We start from the raw sequence: 21956 nt of genomic DNA, 5'->3' as shown, positions 1-21956 counted from the left end.
TCTAATAGGACCCTAGTTAAGTTTAGGTGTGTCACTAAAATTTCGGTCATAGTCTAGGGAGTACTTGTGCCTTATCCCTAATACCTTATTGCCTTCAGTAATAAAATATACTCTTTCAGCATATATTCAATCTTTATATGGTATCAAGACTATTCACGCTTGAATAAGTATGATCTAATATTTTTCTCCTCCTCACGCAGATCAGCAACAATGACCAATCAGAATGGCAACAATTTTAGAGATGTCAATGCTAATAACATGGCGGGGTACCAACATTATCATTCAATTCAATCCCACGTCCCAATTACCTATCAAACTAAGTGGTGGTCACAACTTCACCACTTGGAAAGCCCAATTTTCCATGTTTATGTATGGCTACAACCTCATTGGCCATCTCGATGGAACCACTTCGTCCCCAATCACACGATTACCATCGGCACAAATATATCTCCGAATTATCCTTTCTTACTTGGTTCCATCAGGACCAACTCATCAAGAGTGCCCTCATATCTTCTGTCGAACCCACTATTATCTCTATTGTTGTTGCCGCTGACTCGGCTAAATCATCTTGGAATTCTTTGCATACCACTTATGCAAAAAGATCTCAAACCCGAATCTTGAGTTTACATGATCAGCTTGCCTATGTCACTAAGGGCTCTCGCTCCATCACTGAATATTTTCACACTATTCGGTTCTTTTCGCATAAGTTAGCCACTGTTGGTGATCATGTGTCCAACCTGAACACATCGTCAAAATACTCAGTTGTCTAGGTTCTGAATTTCATCTGATCTCTATTTCAATTCATGCACGCAATATGGCTATCTGTTATGAGGAACTGTTTGAAAAGCTACTAGACTATAAATTTTTCCTTCGCCACAAGGATGCTAAGAAATTGCCTAGTACCATCACTGTTGCACTTGCTGCACCCACGAAATTCAATTCCAATAATAGCAATAATCACATATAGACCAACAACTCTCTACAATGGCGCCAAAATTTTCTTCGAAGCACTCCACCACAATGGCAGTCCAATTCAAATCCAAACGGTGTTACTCAATGTCAACTATGTAACAGAATTTGCCACAACGCCAATGTTTGCCGCTCGAAGACTCATAATCACTTTGAAGCCAAAGTCAACTAACCCCTTGATAGTTGACTCAATAGTCACCCATCACATCACAACAGAGTCGCACAACCTACAGCCATACTACGGTAACACGAATTTTTCCATGGGTGATTGTAACAAAATTCCCATTTTTCACATTGGTTCTACTAAATTAAATGCATCAAATAATGTTTATAAGCTAACCCACACAATATGTGCCCCTTCCATTAAACGCAAACTTCTCTTTGTTTCTAAATTATGTCAAGACAATCTTACGTCTATTGAATTTTTTCCTTTTGACTTTGTTGTGAAGGATTTGAAAACGCAAAAACCACTAGTGCACAGTCAGACCAACAATGGACTATATGAGTGGCTTGTTTCACATCCCCAAGCTCACATGATTTCCACATCCAGTCCTCTCACTACTTCGCACCAACGTCTTGCTACCATTTCATGGGTGAGACAAAATTTTATTGTAATTCGTGTTCGTCTAATAAAGCCCATCGACATCCGGTTACCCAATTATCATTGTGTAGCTCTAAACCACTTCAAAGTATTTTTAGTGATTTATGGAAGCTATCAACGGTTTTATCTCTTTACAAGAAGTTGTATTTTTGTTGACCAATATACGAAATACACTTGGCTCTACACACTAACAAAGAAAAGAGATGTTAAAGAGATCTTTCAAAAATTTCACCCTATAATGAAAAAATATTTTGACACGAAATTTTTATCATTGTACATTGATGGCGGAGGTGAGTATAAAAGTCTTGAATTCTATCTTTCTCTTCATGGCATTCAATACCTCTCCACCCCACCTTATAAACCTCAACGATTTACACTTGCAAAACAACAACATCGTTACATTGTAGAAACTGCAAGAACACCCTTACGTGAGGCATCCCTCCCACCCCAATTTTGGTCTTTTGCATGCATCCTCATCAATTGTCTTCCAACCTCTCACCTAGATAACCAATCCTTATTCCAAAGATTACTTAGAAAATTACATGATTATAACTCCCTATGGGTTTTTGGTTGTTTTTGCTATCCATGTCTTAAACCATACACCAAAAATAAACTTGAATCAAAATATACCCCATGTGTCTATCTCAGATTCTCATTATCTCATCGTTGTCACCAATGTTTTGACCCAATTTTTGCAAAGGTATAGTATCCCGAGATGTGTGATTTGGTAAGGATATTCTTTCATTTAAAACATTGTTCTCCAATACTGCTATTATATCAACTCACCTGGGATGGACAAAAACCACAATGTCAAATTCTTTGGACCACACACCCAAACTTCTCCTAGTTACAGATCTGCCAACTCAATTAGAAATAGCAGTAATCACAATAACAAATTTCCCATCACCGTCTATTTCCTCTCCATCCAAGCCCCAAGACAACTAAAACTCACAATCTTTATCTGGCAATACAACAGCAGCGGACACATCAGCTTCACCTCTTGCAACTTCTCCCTCTCCAGGTAAATTTCTTTCTTTTCCTAATTTCAAGGTGTTACACCTTCATCGTCTCCGGCCTCCAAGGGATGTGTCACCCCTTTACCCAAAAGTCATGCTTGCATCGCTTTTACTACAAATCAGTCTTTCTAAAGTACCTTACTATCAAAATATGCAAGAATACGGGCATTCCAACTCCTCAATCATGCCCGAATCTAAGTTTCAATCCATGAACAACCCTTCAACTCCCCCCATTATTTCGAACCCATTTCCGGTCCTTTTCTCCATAATCCGTACACTCAAAACTTTGTAATAAAGTTGTAAATGCAAAGGAAGTCCCATGGTCCAACAATTTCAACAAATAAGAACAAAATTTCAAAGTTAAGTATTTAACCCAAAAATTCTAAACTACTCTATCAAATTTTAGCATGCAGTAATCAGTATGTACTTAATGAAGGCATAGGAGTAGAGAGTGTGATTGTTACCTTGATTTCAATGTTTAGGGAGAAGTGATTAGAGAGAGTTTGGGAAATCAAATAGGTAAATGGGAATGAAAAATATTATTCTCCCATATATTCCCTTCTGATCCATGACAAGCTGCTATAGTGGCTTGATGGCCGCTATAGCAGCATCCTGACCACTATAGCGGGGTCCAGCTTAGTGGGCGAAAAGAAATCTTGTATTAACCATCCATACCAGAAATGCCCACATTTTTATCTTATTCACCGACCCAATATGGCAACATCAGTCGCCTTCTATATTCACAACCTCCTTGTCTTTTTTCTCTGTAGACAATGTTGCAGATTTGCATATAGCACATTTATCTTCATAGTTAACCACTTCTTTATGCACTCTTCATGATACTCGTGCCCACAGTTAAGAATGACAATCTTTTCCTCATCCTTGTAGTCAGTCTGCAATAATATATGTGACATATGAATGTCATCAAAGCTATCTCAAAGAAATAAGCAACAAGAAAAGGAATATATCTCTACTAAAAAGAAAATCAAGGAAAATCTTAACACCACACAATTGTATACGGGAGTAACAGTCATGCAGAAGCAATAAAGGATGTCCAATGCCTATTTAGTGCTAGAAGCTAACCTCCATAAGCTCACCCTACGGGTAAAGAAAATAGTTTGTGTCATATGCCAGGTATTACCTCTACAGAAAATCATAATATTCTTATATTGATTATAAGTCAATGAAAAGGTAATACATGGCATATGACACAAAACGTTTTCTTTACCCAAGGGTGAGATTATATATGGAGGTTAGCTTCTAGCACTAAATAGGCATTAGGCATCCTTCATTGCTTCTGCATGACTATTACTCCCGTATACAATTATGTGGTGTTAACATTTTCCTTTATTTGCTTTTCAGTAGAACTATATTCCTTTTCTTGTTGCTTATTTCTTTGAGATAGCTCTGATGACATTTATATGTTACACTCATTATTGCAGACTGACTAAAAGGACGAGGAAAATATTGGTATTCTTTACTGTAGGCATGAGTATCATGAAGAGTGTGTAAAGAAGTGGCTAGTTGTAAAGAATAGTTGTGCTATATGCAACTCTGCACCATTGTCTATAGAGAAAAAGGACAAGGAAGTTGTGAATACATAAGGCGATTGATGTTGCCATATTGGGTTGGTGAATAACAAAAAAAGGCGGGCATTTCTGGTCTCGATGGTTACAACTGGATTTCTTTTCGCCCACTAAGCTAGACCCCACTATAGCGGTCAGGATAGTGCTATAGCGGCCACCCAACCGCTATAGCGGTTTGTCGCGAATCATAAGTGAATATAAGGGAGGGGAATGGGTTTCATTCCCATTTCCCTCTTTGACTTCCAAAACTCTTTTTAATCACTTCACCTCAAATGTCAAAATAAAGGTAACAATCACGCTCTCTACTCTTATATCTTCATTACGTACATATTGATTACTACTTGCTAAAATTTGATAGAGTAGATTAGAGTTTTTGGGTTAAATATTGGAATAATTTTTCTCTTGATTGTTGAAATTGTTGGAGCATGGGGCTTCCCTTGCATTTACAACACTACTACAACGTTGTCTTCTCGTGGTTCAAATAGAAGGGAAAGTTTAGATTTGGGTTTTCTTCTGCTATTGCTCTATCATGCGCCTTTGTTTGTGCTTGCCTTTCCCAACACATACTACACTCTTATACTATAAACAATGGTTGGCTTTGAGTTGACAACAGCTAAATTTTTCTAAATCTACTTTGTGAACTTCTTCTCCTTCCTATAATTTACGTACTACGAAATGATGACTGTTGCTATCACACCAAAACACCATGTAGCTTCAATCTTCGCTGCAGCTTTCTTCTCGCTTTTCAATCTCTTCTCAGGTTTCTTCATCCCCAAACTAGTAAGTTTACTCTTTCACACAAGTCCAAAATAACATGTTAAATATTGAACCTAACAACAATGCTAATTCTTCTTGCTATAATTTCAGAGAATTTCAAAGTGGTGGATTTGGTATTATTGGATTTGCCCGGTGGCATGAATTGTCTACGGGTGCATTGTCTCACAATATGGTGATGTGGAGGGTACCATAAAAGTTCCATGAATGTCTATTATTGATACTAAGATTAAGGACTACCTCATAGATCATTTTGGATATAATCCAAACTTCATGGGACTAGTTCCATCTTATTGGTCAATTTTGCAGTTTTTTTTGCATTCATGTATTCCTACAGAATTAAGACACTGAACTTCCTGAAAAGGTAGAAATACCTTAATAGTCTCATAGTAGAGTGTGGTAATTGTTACATATTATGCGAAACTCATAGGATGTAAAGAGCGACTAACAAGGTATCCATCTCTATAAAGATGTATTGCATTTGAAAGTTCTATAAATAACTACTTATGTTGCATCTATAAAATATTGCAGTATTAGTTTCAGGACTTGTCTTATCCTCAACAACAACATACCCAGTGTAATCCTACAAGGGGGGTCTGGGAGGGTAGCGTGCACACCATACTCCTACCTCATACTAAAAATTGAACGTCAGTCTATTCCTTGAGAACTCCACTTATGTGAGTTTCATAAAGTATAGATGATCGCATATATGGATAAAGAGGGTTGTGGTAGTTCTTTTTTATAACCGACTTATTGACGGGATACCTTCCACCTCGGGTACAAGAAAAATATAGTACAACAATTAGTTTTACAAACACATTGAGGTGTAAGATGTTATTTTACACCATGTTAGCTAACATTTTCACATTTCAGGTCAAACCACACTTGGTATGGCACTCAGAGCAAAGAATTGATTGCACCTTCAACCAACTTTTATCTTGGCATTAAGAAATAAAAGGCATCATCCCATCGAGAAGGCTACTTAGGAGGTCAAGCTTAACATGCAGATCAAATATCCTTGAACTAAAACTTGAAGCTATGAAACCCTACTTCTTGCTTGAGAGGAGTTTGATCATACTGATTTGTTTCTTGAGCTTTATGCATGAATGGGAAGGGTTATGTCAACTAAACTCCCATTAATCCCACTTAGAATAGGCTAAAACGTCATAGTGTAGGGATTAAAAGAGTGGGAAAAGACCAAAACAATCACGAAAGAAAATGACATTGGCAGGTGTTATATTCTAGGTGTTTTGATGATCCTCACAAATGCAGGGACCTGGTCCCCGGCAGAGTGCTCTCGTCCAGATTCAAATGAGGTACAGCTGTAAAGCTATCACGTCAGGTGGTAGGTGAAAAGTATAGTGTCATACACCAATAGGAAGAGCGGACGACATTGTCTATTTCAATGTCTCAAAAATGTAGGGACCTAGTCCCCAGCAGAGTTCTCTCTATCATCTCCATCAGATGCATAATGGGGTACAGCTATAAAGTTGTCGTGTCAAAAGTTAATGAGGCGTCAGCGTACTACACCAATCAGAACGGAGGAGGGTGTTTGTCCAATCGGTAATAATTCTTTATGGTTGATATTTTATACATGACAAACACCATAATTAATTCATTCATCCAAAGAAGGAAGTCATCCAGCAAACCTTTCAAGAACTCATAAAGAAGTTAGTAAGGGACCTGGTCCCTGCAAGACTGCGTTATGGAAAGGTGAAAAGACAGCTGTCATAAAAGTTGATACGTCAGAAAAGCTGCTACGGCAAGTGCACAACTTTTCTAACAGCAGGCCTTCAGCCAATGAGATTGGCTTAAGGAGTTTCTGTTCACTTTCAATATATTATCTCTTTCCAACAAACACAAACTCAAGACTTGGCAAACTAAACTTGTATTTTCTCTAAAAATTCATAAGCTTGAAAAGAAGGTCATTTTCAAGGAAGAACATTGTTCATATCAACAAGAGATCAGATGGAGTACTAAAGAGTCTTTGTTGTATTTAAAGTTTTGTGTCTCATGTGCTTATATTATAAATCTATTCCTAATCTATCAAGGAATTAGATTTTTTTTTCGGTTTCTAAAAGCCTATATCAGTTGAGTTTAACTGGTTTAGTGGGCAGCATTGTTTTGCTGCTTAGTCAAATTCTAAGTCATCTAGGAGTTAGTTGATTTAGTGGGCGGTGTTGTATCCGCTTAGAATAGTCTAACTTATCTAGGGGTGACAGCTTAGTGGGCAATGTTGTTTCTGCTCTGGCTCAGCTAAGTGATAGGAGGTATTGCTTAGTGTGGAGATTAGTAGGCTAATCTCATTTTGTAAACTGGCTTTTACTTTTGCTTGGAGAAGATTAGTGAAAGCAGTTTGAAAAGTCCTGGTAGGCCAGGTCGTGGTTTTACTCCCTTGAGCAATGAGGTTTCCACGTAAAGTTGCTTGTTCAATCTTTACTTTCAGCACTTATTTTACTGTTTATTATTGTAACTGTGTTGAGGACCTAGTCCCATCAAAACAAGTGGACGCATATTTTTAGTTACTATTTTTGCTGAGTCAAAGGACCTAGTCCTTGACTGATAGGTGGACACATACATTTCAACAAGTGGTATCAGAGCGTGGGCTCTCTATCTGATTAACACCAAGATCGAAGTTTCTGCGAGGAATGACGTCACCACTGAATCAGGAAAGAATTCAGTCCTCCACAAGACCTCCTCTTCTTGATGGTCAGTTCTATAGATATTGGAAGATTTGGATGAGAGACTATTTTATGGCTGAGGGCATAGAAGTATGGGACGTCATATGTAAAGGTTCTTATGTGCCAATTATGGAGGTTAAAGATGGAGAGGTCACAAGAGTCATTCCCAAAACTCGACAACAATATAATGACTCTGACAAACCATTAGTCCAGAAAAATCACAAAGCAAGGAAGCTACTGATGTGTGGCCTTAGTGTAAATGAATACGATCTGATCTCATCTTGTGAATCAGCCAAGGAAATCTAGAATTTGTTGAGAACAACTTATGAGGGCACTGAGGAAATAAGGAAATCTAAGCTAGATCTCTTTACTACTCAGTTTGAAGGCTTCACCATAAAAGAAAGTGAACCCATTCATGAAATGCACACCAGATTCTTCACCATTACAGATGAGCTCATGTTCCTTGAAGAACCAGTCTATGTTGTCAAACAAGTCTCTAAGATACTGGAAATTCTTCCTAGATCTTGGACAAATGATTTTGTGAATGGAAATGAGACAAAAGAACCTGATGTAATGTTGTATACACTATTGAGCATCTTCAAGTTCATAAGATGCACAGAAAAGGGGAGGGTCTCTTTCTCGAGGGCAAAGACAAGAGGACAGATCTGATTGATGAGGCCGATCAGAAGAAAGAAAATCATGACAAGGCTACCAGCTCAAGTGAAGTGTATGGCTAGTGCGATCTACCAGGTCACTCCATTAGAAACTGTCCTACGCACAAAGCTGACCACATGGAATTTGTCAAGACTGAAGAAGGTAAAGACAAAAAGGAGGACCAGGTCCGTCCCAAGATAAGCAGAAGAGAAGCTTTTTTCCAGGCGGTGAAGAAGGATCTAGTAGCATAGGGAAATTCCTCAAGTGATTCAGATGATGTTGAACACTCAGATGATGCTTTCATGGAAAAGTCAGATGAGAAAGATGCTGATGAAAAGGTAACTTTATCAGATTTCAAGCAAAAGTTGAATACCCTTTCTACTAGTAAATTGAGAAAGCTAGATGTTGTATTACTTGATTTGATAAGTGAGCTGACAACTGAGAAAGATCTCGTGAACGATAGCCTAGACCTCTCTCAAGATGGAAAAATTGCTTCAGTTGCCCAAATATATTATATTGAAAGTCAAATGGTTGTTCTAGAAGCTGAAACTCTAGAACTGAAGGAAAAGATAAAAGGGGCGACTACTACAGTTTTTAAAGGAAAGAACGAGGCCAACAACATGCAGCTGGAGCTTGAAAATAAGTTGCACACTGCTGAAATGAAGATGAAATTGGCTCTGGAGAGAAATCTTCTGCTGGAGAGGAACCTGGTCCGTGTAAAAAAAGAACTGGAAAAATCTCTTAAATGGACCAATTCCTCTAAGACTCTTACAAATCTAATTGGTCAAGGCAACAACAATAGAAGAGGGTTGGGCTGTGAAAAGATAGATCCCCCATACAATCTTCACAGAAAATCTATTTATGATGTTGATGATTTGTTGTGTGTGCATCGTGGTCGAGATGGACATCTTAAGAGAGATTGTCCTGTTTTGAAAAAATATGAAGGAAATTCGTCGAACTATTCCAAACAGAGGAATAGACTGAAGAAGGGACCTGGTCCTGCTTATGGTCCCAAGTTGAAGAAAGTCAGTCTGTCTTACTGGACAAAAGATTTTCTTATCACTCTGTTATCTGCTTACTGGAAACTTCGTCTCAAATGGGTTCCCAAGGTTAACAAGTGATTTGATATGCAAGTGAGAGGAGGTAGCATCAGTCGGTGTGGTTTATGAATAAATGGATGCTCAAAGCACATGACTGAGAAAATTACAAAACTTCCTCTCTCTCAGGGCATTTCAAGGTGCAGGTGTCTCATTTGGCAATGGCAAGAAAGGGTATATTTTTTGGGGGGCAGACATGTTTGGGAAATTTATGGAACACACTATTGAGGATGTGTACTATGTCAATGGTTGAAGTACAATCTTTCAAGTGTTTCATAAATGAGTGATGAATGAAATAAAGTTAAGTCCTTATCAGAAAGAATGTGTGGTCACAAACTTGCTTTCTCGGGTGATGATCTTGACAGAAAAGAGATGCGAGAACATGTATATTGTTGATCTAAATACTGCTCGTAGTAACAGGGTCAAGGTGAGAATGCTGATCAATGACTCAGAAGATTCAGCCATGTGAGGGCTTCTCTGTTTAACAAACTTGTGTCAAGGGACCTGGTCCTCGGTCTACTCAAAATAAAATTTACAGATGACAAAGTTTGTGATGCTGGTGTTAAAAGAAGCAGATCAGACCACCCTTCAAGTGGAATATCCAGACTTTTAATCTTCCAAAGAACTCTCGGCTGAAGTGGTAAATACTACATGTGTTGTGACCAAAATGATAATATTGAGAAAGTTGATCTCAATAATGATGAAATAATAGTTGTGGTATACTCTTCGTTTAGCAAGGCTTATCGGGTGTATAAAAAGGTGGTTATGTGATTTTTGATGAGTTTGGAAGAATTGAGAAGTTGCAAAAAAAAAAAGATTATGAGATGGAAGTGCTGCTTCAGATTCAGATAAACGGTCTAAACAGTGAGCTTGCTGAAGAAAATCCTTTTCATGAATCCAGCAATCTCAAGGAAGTTGATGCAGATGATGAACCTGATGAGGGACCCAGTCCTATAGACAGTGCTGAACAAGGATGATGTGGTTCAAATTGATAATGTGAATTCTGAAGGTGAGAATGAAGAAACTGATCAAGCTCAGTTTGAAAGAAATAAAGTATGACACTCGGTTCCCAACAAGCTGATAGGTTGTCCAAGTTCCTCATCAACAATGGCTTCAAAAGAGGTACAATTGTCAAAACCCTCTTTTTGAAATCATAAGAAAGGAATTGCTGATCATTCAAGTGTATATCGATGATGCCATCTTTGGAGAAACCTTTGAATTGTTGTGTGAAGAGTTGGCGGTATTCATAGGTAGTGAGTTCTAAATGAGCATGATAGGAAATTTCTTCTTAGAGCTACAAATTCAACAAACCTCTAAAGGTACCCTTCTTTGTCAAGAAAAGTTCATCATGGAGTTGTTCAAAGGCTTAAAGTACTTGAAGTCAAGACAATGCTAAAAAGGGGTAATGTCATCATAAAGGGTTGCTAAGACAGGGACCTGGTACCAGCTCAGAGAAGTTACTGAAGAAGTTTCATATTATGGATGCCAAGTTAATTGATACTCTCATGGGGACCAACTCGAAGTTAGATGTGGATAGATCTGGTCTAGATGTAAATGATACAAGTGTCAGGATTTATTCAAGATTCCAAGATTATCCAACGGAATCACATTTGAAGGCTGCTCAAAGAATCTTAAGACAATTGAAGAAGACAGGGACTTGGTTCTATTTTGCTCATCAAGAGACTTTTTGATTTGGAGTACATGGTGATGCTGATTATGCTGGGTATCAAGTTGATGGAAAGAGTACCTCAGGAGTGGCTTATGCTATAGGCTGATCTCTCACTCATGGGGAAACTAAAAGGCAAGATTCAGTTGCTCTTTCATCAGCTGAGGCAGAGAATGTAGCAAGTGCAGCTTTATGGGTTCAACGTTTGTGGATCAAGCCATATCTTGAAGCTCTTAGAAGACCTGACTGAGATAATCAAACTGATGATTGGGAATGCTGAAACCTTCTTGAATGGATCTTCCTTAAAGTAATCAACTCTCTCATGACTATGCAAAGGGAGCAGGTATCCTTGTTTTTCAGTTATGTATGTTTTAGCAAATGCAGTCTCATACCTTTTGTAGGTAATATACACATGGCAAAAGCGCTGAAGGAAAAGGGAAGTCAGGACAGATCAAGGCAACCACATTCAAACTACAGAGAGAAACCTGGTCCTTTCTCGAAGGTTAGCACCCTTAACATTGCATTTTGAATTATGTATGATAATCGTTGCAATTGCCACATATCTTTCATTCAGGTATCTGACCGTTATCCCATCTTTTGAATACCAAAATGACACTCTTTTTCACATAATACACTCTTTCACTTCCTTTATACTCAATATTTCTTTTCAAATCCCCTTCCAAAGTCATAAATTTTCAAAACCTCTTTTCTACCTCCTCAAAAACACTTCAAATGTGTAAACTCTTTGTTCTTACTGGATAATTTTCTAATGAAAATGTTTTTAAGTTTGAAGAGGGACCAGGTCCACCTAGCACAAGGAAGCAGTGGAAAAGATGATGTTCAAAAAAGGGAAGTTGATATTCTGAGAACTGAAAGTATTCTGAATAGGAGGGTGTCTGATTAAAAAAAAATCATTTTTTTGGTTCCTCAATTATTGATCTATTCATCTCGGATGCCTTGAGTGAGTTTGATTTTACCAATCTTTCTGTTATGCGAAACTCAGGCTAGTGTTGGAAGTTGTGATAATTGATCTTGCTAACAGGGATACTGAAACAACACTATCAGTGGGACCAGGTTGGAAAAAAAAATTGAAAAATGGCATCCCTGAAAGTTCAACATGAAGCCTGGGTAGCAAAGAATGTGAACCTCAAATGAGGCTTCTAAAAATACCATGCTAAGGGATATGCTCTACTAATTCTATTCTCTCAAATCCCTTGCCTCTAAGTCATCCCTTCTCTTCCTATCTTTCTAAGTCAGTCCTCATTCCTCTTTTTCTATCGAACCTAAGTGGCATTGTTCTGGTTTTCATTCGTAGTCATATTTACAATGCTTTGATGGCTAATCTTTTATTTATGGATGAAAATATGTCCTGCTTCTACTGACTTGTCTCATTAATTTATGCCTTCTTACTCATGCTCATTATTGCCCAAGTAGCCATGAATTTGCTTGAACTGCATTTCTGTCAACTTGGTTTACTGCTTTAACCCCTTTTTATGATGTCAAAAGGGTGAAAGTTGCTATTAAGGTATGAGATCAATGGTGTTAGCTACTTGAAGGAGACATGGTCATGCCGATAGGGGGAATAAATGCTAACTACTTGAAGAGGACACGATCATGCTGATAGGGGGAATAAATCAATGCTAGCTACTTGAAAAGGATGTGGTCATGCCGGTAGGGGGAAGAAGTCGAACAAGTTTGTCATCATCAAAAAGAGGGAATACGCTATTTTAATGTTTTGATGATTTGACAAACTTTGGGGATGATAAAACTCCAATTACCCAAAGAGTTCTTGTTGATAGGGGGGACTGGTGAATAAGTATGTTATCATCAAAAAGGGGGGAAATGTTAGTTCGAAGCTGAAATGAGATGTTAGTTCGAAGCTGAAATGAGATATTAGTTCGAAGTTGATATGAAGTTTTGATGATTTAACAAACTTATCGATTTAACAAAGAACCAGATCTTTGTTACTGGGACTGTTGACAGGGAAGTGAATGAATACACTCAGTGTGAGGAATATTTGTGTGTAATCATCAAAAAGGGGGTAAATGTTATATTCTAGGTGTTTTGATGATCCTCACAAATGCAGGGACCTAGTCCCCGGCAGAGTGCTCTCGTCCATATTCAAATGAGGTACAGCTGTAAAGCTATCACGTCAGGTGGTAGGTGAAAAGTACAGTGTCATACACCAATAGAAAGAGCAGACGTGATTGTCTATTTCAATGTCTCACAAATGTAGGGACCTAGTTCCCAGCAGAGTTCTCTCTATCATCTCCATCAGATGCATAATGGGGTACAGTTGTAAAGTTGTCGTGTCAGAGGTTGGTGAGGCGTCAGCGTACTACACCAATCAGAACGGAGGAGGGTGTTTGTCCAATCGGTAATAATTCTTTATGGTTGATATTTTATACATGACAAACACCATAATTAATTCATTCATCCAAAGAAGGAAGTCATCCAGCAAACCTTTCAAGAACTCATAAAGAAGTTAGCAAGGGACCTGGTCCCTGCAAGACTGCGATATGGAAAGGTGAAAAGACAGCTGTCATAAAAGTTGATACGTCAAAAAAGCTGCTACGGCAGGTGCACAACTTTTCTAACAGCAGGCCTTCTGCCAATAAGATTGGCTCAAAGAGTTTGTGTTCACTTTCAATAGATTATCTCTTTCCAACAAACACAAACTCAAGACTTGGCAAACTAAACTTGGATTTTCTCTAAAAATTCATAAGCTTGAAAAGAAGGTCATCTTCAAGGAAGAACATTGCTCATATCAACAAGGGATCAGATGGAGTACTAAAGAGTCTTTGTTGTATGTAAAGCTTTGTGTCTTATGTGCTTATATTGTAAATCTATTCCTAATCTATCAAGGAATTAGATTTTTTTTTCGGTTTCTAAAAGCCTAAATCAGTTGAGTTTAACTGGTTTAGTGGGCAGCATTGTTTTGCTGCTTAGTTAAATTCTAAGTCATCTAGGAGTTAGTTGATTTAGTGGGCGGTGTTGTATCCGCTTAGAAAAGTCTAAGTTATCTAGGGGTGATAGCTTAGTGGGCAGTGTTGTTTCTGCTCTGGCTCAGCTAAGTGATAGGAGGTATTGCTTAGTGTGGAGATTAGCAGGCTAATCTCATTTTGTAAACTGGCTTTTACTTTTGCTTGGAGAAGATTAGTGAAAGCAGTTTGAAAAGTCCTGATAGGCCAGGTCGTGGTTTTACTCCCTTGAGAAAGGAGGTTTCCACGTAAAGTTGCTTGTTCGATCTTTACTTTCAACACTTATTTTACTGTTTGTTATTGTAACTGTGCTGAGGACCTGGTGCCATCGAAACAAGTGGACGCATATTTTTAGTTACTGTTCTTGCTGAGTCAAAGGACCTGGTCCTTGATTGATAGGTGGACACATACATTCCAACAACATGTTCCATGATCCCATCTACGGTCCATGGATTGATCTACGGACTGTAGATCCTGTCCGTAGAATTCAAGCTAAATGCTTAACTTTATGTCCTGTCCTGTAGATGGCATCCGTAAGTCCCAATTTTTTCTGCAGACTTAATTTTCTCAGCTTCTTATGATTTGATCTGGACTTAGAACTTGTGAAATGTTAAACTTGTCAAGGCACCATATTTTTGGCAATCAACTAACATTTTTATTAATCACCAGTAAATATATACAAAGACAAGGTCAATCAAACCTGATTGCTCATTGCAAATATCCAACACAACTACAAGTCCACCAATACTATAGAGACAGAATATGAGTAAAGAGTTTCACATGTGATCTGCTTTTAGCTCATTTATGACTGCTTACTTATTCCTTGTTGAAAATTTTGGCATTTCTTTCCCCCTCATACACCATGTATTGTACCACAGCTGCGAAGCGTGCCTTGAGCAGAGCCCCTCTTGGGGTTCTTGACTTGCATGTTTTTTGCAAAGTGCTGCTTGATTCCAAATTCGCATATTGATGATGTTCAGTCCTCCCGATCCTTTGAGTAAGCATATTTTATCCCATGACACAAGAGCTCGCTTGGTGATCTGCTTAGATATTCCATAGACAGTACAAACAGATAAGGGGACATAGGGTCACCTTGTCTGAGTCCTCTCCATAGTGTTGGACAATCTGCCATTAATCAGGAAATTGTATCTCACTGTTGTAACACAAATCATTATCCCAATTTTGTAAGTATTTGTTCAAGAAACACCCATTCAAGAGTCATATATATGCCTTCTGGATGTCTACGTTGATCATACATCTAGGTAACACATCCTTATATGTAACCTTTTACTCGTTCATGACTGAGAATCATATGAATAGAAATATTAATCATGCAGTTGGCTCTAGTTTTCATACAGGCAAAGAAATACTTGTTGTTCTTGTCTTCTACTTCAAGCCAGTGAACCTTAGATTTCTGTTTCAACACCTTCTCATGGAGATCAGACCACTTTTGAATTTCAACTAAAGCTTCTTTTTCTATGTCAAAGAGAGTGTTAGATTTCTGTTTCATTGTTTTGCCCAATCCACTTTTGCACTTGAATCTTGATCCCTCATATTTGGAGGTTGAATGTTTCTACCCTCAAGGAATCCTTATTTCATGTACTTTTTAGATGAGGAAAATGATCAAATATATCATCAAACTTTGAGAAAAGGCACATCTATGTCATCCGTTTAAAGTTTGGCTCATCTATGCTATTTTCGTTTGAGAAGAAAAAAATGAATTTTTCAAAACCATTTTTTACACGTGGTCAATTATGATTCGGCCACGTCATTAATTAAATTATTTTTAAAAAGGTAAAGGCTCAAATATGCTATCGAACTTTGCGAAAATATTCATCTATGTCATCCATTTAAAGTTTGGCTCATCTATGTTATTTCAGTTAACAAATAATGGTATGGATGAGCATTTTCTCAAATGGAAATAGCATAGATGAACAAAACGTTTAACGGATGGCATAAATAAATCTTTTCTTAAAGTTTGATGGTCTTTTTGAGCCTTTTCCCTTTTATATATTATCAAAACCTACTCTTTTATGAGTTAATTAAAAAAGTTATTGATATAAATATTAAAAATTAGATAAGATCTTTCATACAATAATTGTTTTTTAGGAAAAAATATATTATGATTGTGGAGAACTTTCTTCCGTTGCATGAACAATTTATAATTGTTTTTCTTCTTTCTTGGTATTTGTATTGAATACTTTTGTTTTTCTTATGAAAAAGGTTTGTACAAAATATTTTTGGGATGAAGAAGAGGAAAAAGAGGAGGGGTTAAAATTGTTCAAAAATTTAGTGATTGTATGAGGGTATATTTTATTCTGTTCAACTATAGTTCTCATGTAATTCAGTTTTTAATTTATATTTTATGAATTGAATTGAAAATTTTTTGGACAATTTAATTCATTGCTTTTGAAATATTAATGACATATTTCATATACTGAAAATTGAAATTATTGATACGGTTAAAAATAAAATTTAAAATTTGAAATCAGTTAAGATCAAATTATTTTAAGATCTTCTTTTTAGTTAATTCAGAATTAATATTATCAAGCATAAACTATATATGAAGAACTAATTGATTCTTGAGGTTCATTTTGATCAATTCAATTTTTCGCTTTATTCGCTTTAAATTAAGCTTAAATCACCATAACTAATTAGCATAAAATCTTGCCACGTGAAATTACGAGTGAAATCAAGACTAAATAAATATCAGAAGACGTAAACTTCTTTATATAGATAATGAAATTACTCCCTTCGTCCAATAATAGTTGTCCACTATACTAAAAATAGTTGTCCAATAATATTTATCCAGTTTAGAAAATCAAGAGATAATTTATATTTTGTGTCTATTTTACCCTTGCTATTAAATATTGTTCCTTCCATTTCACATTAATTGAATTGTTGAGGTGTTTCACACCCTTACAGAAAAGAAGATTAAGGCATAAAGTAGGCATAGTTTTCCATTTTTACCTTTATTAATTATTTCAAATTTATGCTTAAAATAACTAAAACATTAATTATAATAACTAATTCTAATACTAACTAATGAAGGGTAAAATTGGAAGAATATTCTAAAAATAGTCTTGAAGATTGAACAATTAAGTTAATTTGAAAAATGAAAAATGTCTCAACAATTCAATTAATTTGAAATGGATGGAGTATTTATCATCTAACATATTTCTCAATGCATTAAATTTAATAAAGTCAAAGGGTAAAACAGTAATATTACCCTATATTATTTATTGTTTCTTAAGGGGTGAGATAAGTCAATAGTGGGCAACTATTATTGGACAGAGGGAGTATATGCTTACAAACTCATAAGATTGCGTATGTTTTTCAATTTATAATCTTTGACAAGTTGTAATTGTTAGAATTACTTTTAGTTTAACTTACATAAATTTCATAGTGTAAGACTTCAATTACATTCTATCCCTACTCTTTTCTATTTTACAAAAATTTCCTAAAATATCAGCTATCCGGATACATAATTGACTGTCCGAATACATATATAATTGGTTGTCCGGTGTTGCCCTACAATAAGTGTCAATCTGTTGCGCTAAAACATGAAATAAATCTGAAAATTTAATAAAATCCCATAAATTACGCTTACGTTTTTTACTATCAATTAGACTGATTTAATGTATATATTAATGTGCTTCATATTTATTGTATCAGATACATAAATGCAAGATCTTCACATCTTGCCTCAAATTGAACAAATTTTATAATAACATTTTTGTATCACCATTTATGAATTTGATACATATACTTGTATGGGACTTTAATATATCATATATACATAAGTTAATAAGTATCAGATGTATTGGTGTGTGTCAAGATCGCTATTATGTAGTCATGACACGCTGTTATGTATCAATTTGTTAATCACTTTATTAGATGTCTATCTACAATAGAAAAAGACGATATCGATAGATTTAGATACAATTTTTTTTACCACACATATTTAGCTATGAAAATAGTAAGGTTTATGTATCACGCATATAATTTGGTAGTGTGTACGAATACACGTCCTTCTAAATTTGGATAAGGTAGAAGATACATAGTCAAACCTAGATACATGATAAATGATACATTTGGTAGAAGTTTTGTATCAAGTATCAAAACTAATTAAGGTTATGTATCAAAACTAATATTTGAACATGATACACTGTGCATGATAAAATTGTAATGTATCGTAGTGTTGAAACAAAGACATTATACATTAATTAAGAAACAAAATTAACTTAATACAATAAAAATCTAGTTAATGTATTCCAAACTATAATCGTAAGATAATTTAGTAATTTGAACACGATACATTGTGCATGATGAAATTGTAATGTAACATAATGTTGAAACGAAAGTATTATACATTAATTTAAGAAACAAAAACAACTGGATGCATTAAAAATTTGAACCCATATATATCATAAAAAGATGAACAAGAAAAAATCGGAAAAATAAAATCAACAATCTAATTTGTTTCAACTTTTCCTTCTCAACATTCACTTTAGAAGACGAATGTACATCCATTTTTTTCTACATTTACTTTAAAAGACTAATGTATATCCTTCTTCTCCTTCTCCTTCTAAAACATTCACTCTTGTATCCTTTTTTCACTGTTAACAATGACGTCACCCATGAATCTCGATCTGAAGTCCGAGCCCACGAATAGATCATTTTCTTCAAAGATTGTTAATCTTTGATCATTTTCTTCAAAGATAACACACCACATAACGGATGCAACTCTTCTACCTTTTTTGGGGGGTTTTCCACATTCACTTTAAATGATGAAATTTCATAATTCTTCTACTTTGTCTTCTAAATATTGTGATTCTCCATTGTTAATGAATCCTACAATCTTTTGGATCAATTTTCAGCCCAATCATCATCATCGGAATAATAATGAGTTGATTAGATCTATTTTCATGAAAATTTTCATCATCAAAGTCAAAGACACAAGGTATCATACTAAAAAGAGAAAGCATAATTCATATCATGTATCAGAAAATTGTAAAGAAAAAGTTATTTTTTAAGAAAAAAGGACATCTGAAGAATTGGAATAAAAAAAATTGATGAAGAAATAGTTCTACATCTTTAGAAACTTGAAATCGATGAACTTGAGAGAGAATAGATTTGAAATTAAAAAATTGAGTAATTGATGTAACTGTTGATAAATGAGAGTGGTTTTAGGCGTAAAATATGAACAAAATCATTGGATTGGAAGGGATGTGAATAATGTATTCGGAAAAGGAGAGAAAAAGAGGAAAAGAGGGATTTTTGAAAGATTTTGAAAGGATAGGGAATTTTAGAATATATGGAAAGAAAGATTGTGTAGTTAAGTAATTTATCCTTACTTTTATGGGCTTTCATAGATATTGTGTGAAGCATAATGTATGTTGATTTGTATCATTGGAAGGATAACCCAAATTAAAGTGATCGGCTAAGGTTTAAAATTAAGGAAAAATTATTGAGCAACTTTCACATATAGCAAACATAAAAATTATATTTATATGTTATAGTTATAGTTTGCATAATTGCGCTCCATAGCAAATTTTATGTTTGCTATGCAGCTTTTGATTTGTATAATTCGCTAGATACATCCAATTTTATACAAATTATTCAGTTTTGTATAAATTTATTTATACATAGTAATTTGTATAATAAGACCTGTATTTGTATAATTATAAGTGTATAGGACGAAAATGTATGTATTTGTTTATACACTTTTCTCTCGCTTTATACAAACACAAACGCATTTTATACATTTTATACCGAAATGTATAAAATGGCTAATTGTATATCGAAAATGGCTAATTGTATACCGAATCAAATGGCAAAAAAAATGGGATGTTTGCTGTGAATTACAAATAAAATAAACTATGGCTATAGCATTTAATTTGAATTAATAGTTTGCTATTTCATACAATTTTCCCAATATTAATTAAATACACAACTTATTTTATCATATTTTCTAAAATTTTCTATCATTTGAAAAATAACAAAAATTCCTACTCTTTCCTATTCTCGGATACATTACTTTACGTGATGTATCGGAACGTATGTGATGTATCGGAACGTACGTGATGTATCGGGATGCTGGGTGATGTATCTAAATATGAGATGCAATATATCGGAACGTTGAGGGATATATCTGAAATCGGGACACGATGTATTGCGATATTTTTGAATGAATCCAGATTCCATCAAAGGGATTTTTTTATAATTTGAAAAAGAATAGGAATAAGATGTATTTAGCTTTTTAACACTATGGAATTTGTGTAAAATTTCCAGTTAATGGGTTTAAAAGATACGTCACAAAGTATGGGATCTTAGGTATAGATACTCAAATGTAATTTCTAATTAACCGATGGATTAAATTAGAGTTACCTAAACTTAGTGCCTATTATAAGTATAGTGTTATGGTACCCAGTTCAGACTTAGGTTTTCTTTGCCCATCCGTGAAAAGGAAAAAAATTTGTAATACACGTGTTAATGGAATCAAGGGAAAGAAACCCACTATACCATTGAAATAACTCTAAATTTACCGTACAAATTAGATAACTTTTAATTAGTAAAATTTGTTGAAACTGTGTTCGTACATCAAATTTCCATTTCTAAATAAGGATAATAATAAAATAACTACCAAAGCATATGTTGCAATAGATGAGGTTATTTTTCCTTTAATAAGGGATTTTGATTTTGAATTCTGGAAAAGTCCTTGATAGAGTGTTTTCTTCAAATGAATCATACACGGAATAAACACGAATTCGTCAGATTGAGAATCAAAAAAACTTATGTTATTAATTTCAATTTGTTTGTCTTACTTTTTTTTAGCCTGTTTAAAAAAATGTATATTTTGTTATAAAATGTTATAGTGTGAATGTCATCAATATCAAAAAGTTACTCTCACTAATTATCTCCACTATGAAGATAACCTCCACATTTATGACCATTACTTTTGTAACCTTACACCTTCATAATCTCTTCCATTATCTTCATGATTAATGTCATGTTTATGACTAATATTTTGTAGGCCTCTATGTAATACCATAACTATAGGCATAAGGGATATTGTATACACTTGAATATTTAGAAGAATAAGAAAACTATCATCTCTATCTCCCTTTTTCTAGTGCTCTCAGCTTATATATTTCTTGTCTACTTTTTTGCCTATATTATTACTTTTTAACTTAGATTTGTAACATATTTCCTTTTTTGATATTTCCTTAATTTTATTTTTTCACATGATATGTTTAATATTATGATTAATAGTCATTTTATATAGTGTACATATCTTTAGTCTTAGACCACATTAAAAAATTCTTTACTTTTTTAAATTTTGAAATAAATTAAAACGAAGAAAGTGTTTTTAGACAAAACAGTCACAGGGTTGTTTGTCCATAGCAAGAAATACGATGACACACTGCTCTTCAAGACAATATATAATCTACTCCCTCTATTCCTATTTATATGTCACCATTATAGATTTTACGTGCATTAAGAAACTAAGCAAATTTACTATTCTACCCTTATTTAATTTTTTGAAACTCAAATTTTCAATCAATGAATATGAATTAATTTATTTTGATTAATTAATTTAACCAATGAACATGAATCATTTACTTAACTTTTCTAAGTTGGTCAAATGTATATTTTCAAGACTAATAACTCACAGGGGTAAAAAGAGAATAATATGATAATTTATGCATTGATTTTATAAAATGACAAGTATTATGGACTAACTATTTATAAAAAGAAATGACATATAAAAAGGAACGAGGGAATAGTAAATAAAAGATGATGTCTCTTTTGATAGAAACAAGAAAACAAGTGGAAGTATAAAACAAGAGGTCCTGGATTTCCACATCTATAATTAGACTTTTATACCTAAAAAGTAAACTGGAATTAATTGTTCTAGCTTCTTAGGA

At 34.9% G+C, this 21956-nt stretch overlaps 1 pseudogene; it reads left to right on the top strand.

Moving 5' to 3' along the window:
• LOC125862105 (ABC transporter G family member 29-like) overlaps positions 1–5314 on the top strand; it is a 13032-nt pseudogene extending 7718 nt beyond the window's left edge.
• The last annotated feature ends 16642 nt before the right edge of the window (positions 5315–21956 follow it).

This window comes from Solanum stenotomum, chromosome 4 (assembly GCF_019186545.1).
Source record: "Solanum stenotomum isolate F172 chromosome 4, ASM1918654v1, whole genome shotgun sequence".
Taxonomy (NCBI): domain Eukaryota; kingdom Viridiplantae; phylum Streptophyta; class Magnoliopsida; order Solanales; family Solanaceae; genus Solanum; species Solanum stenotomum.
The sequence above is the reverse complement of the archived record's forward strand: the minus strand, read 5'-3'. Positions and strand labels throughout refer to the sequence as shown.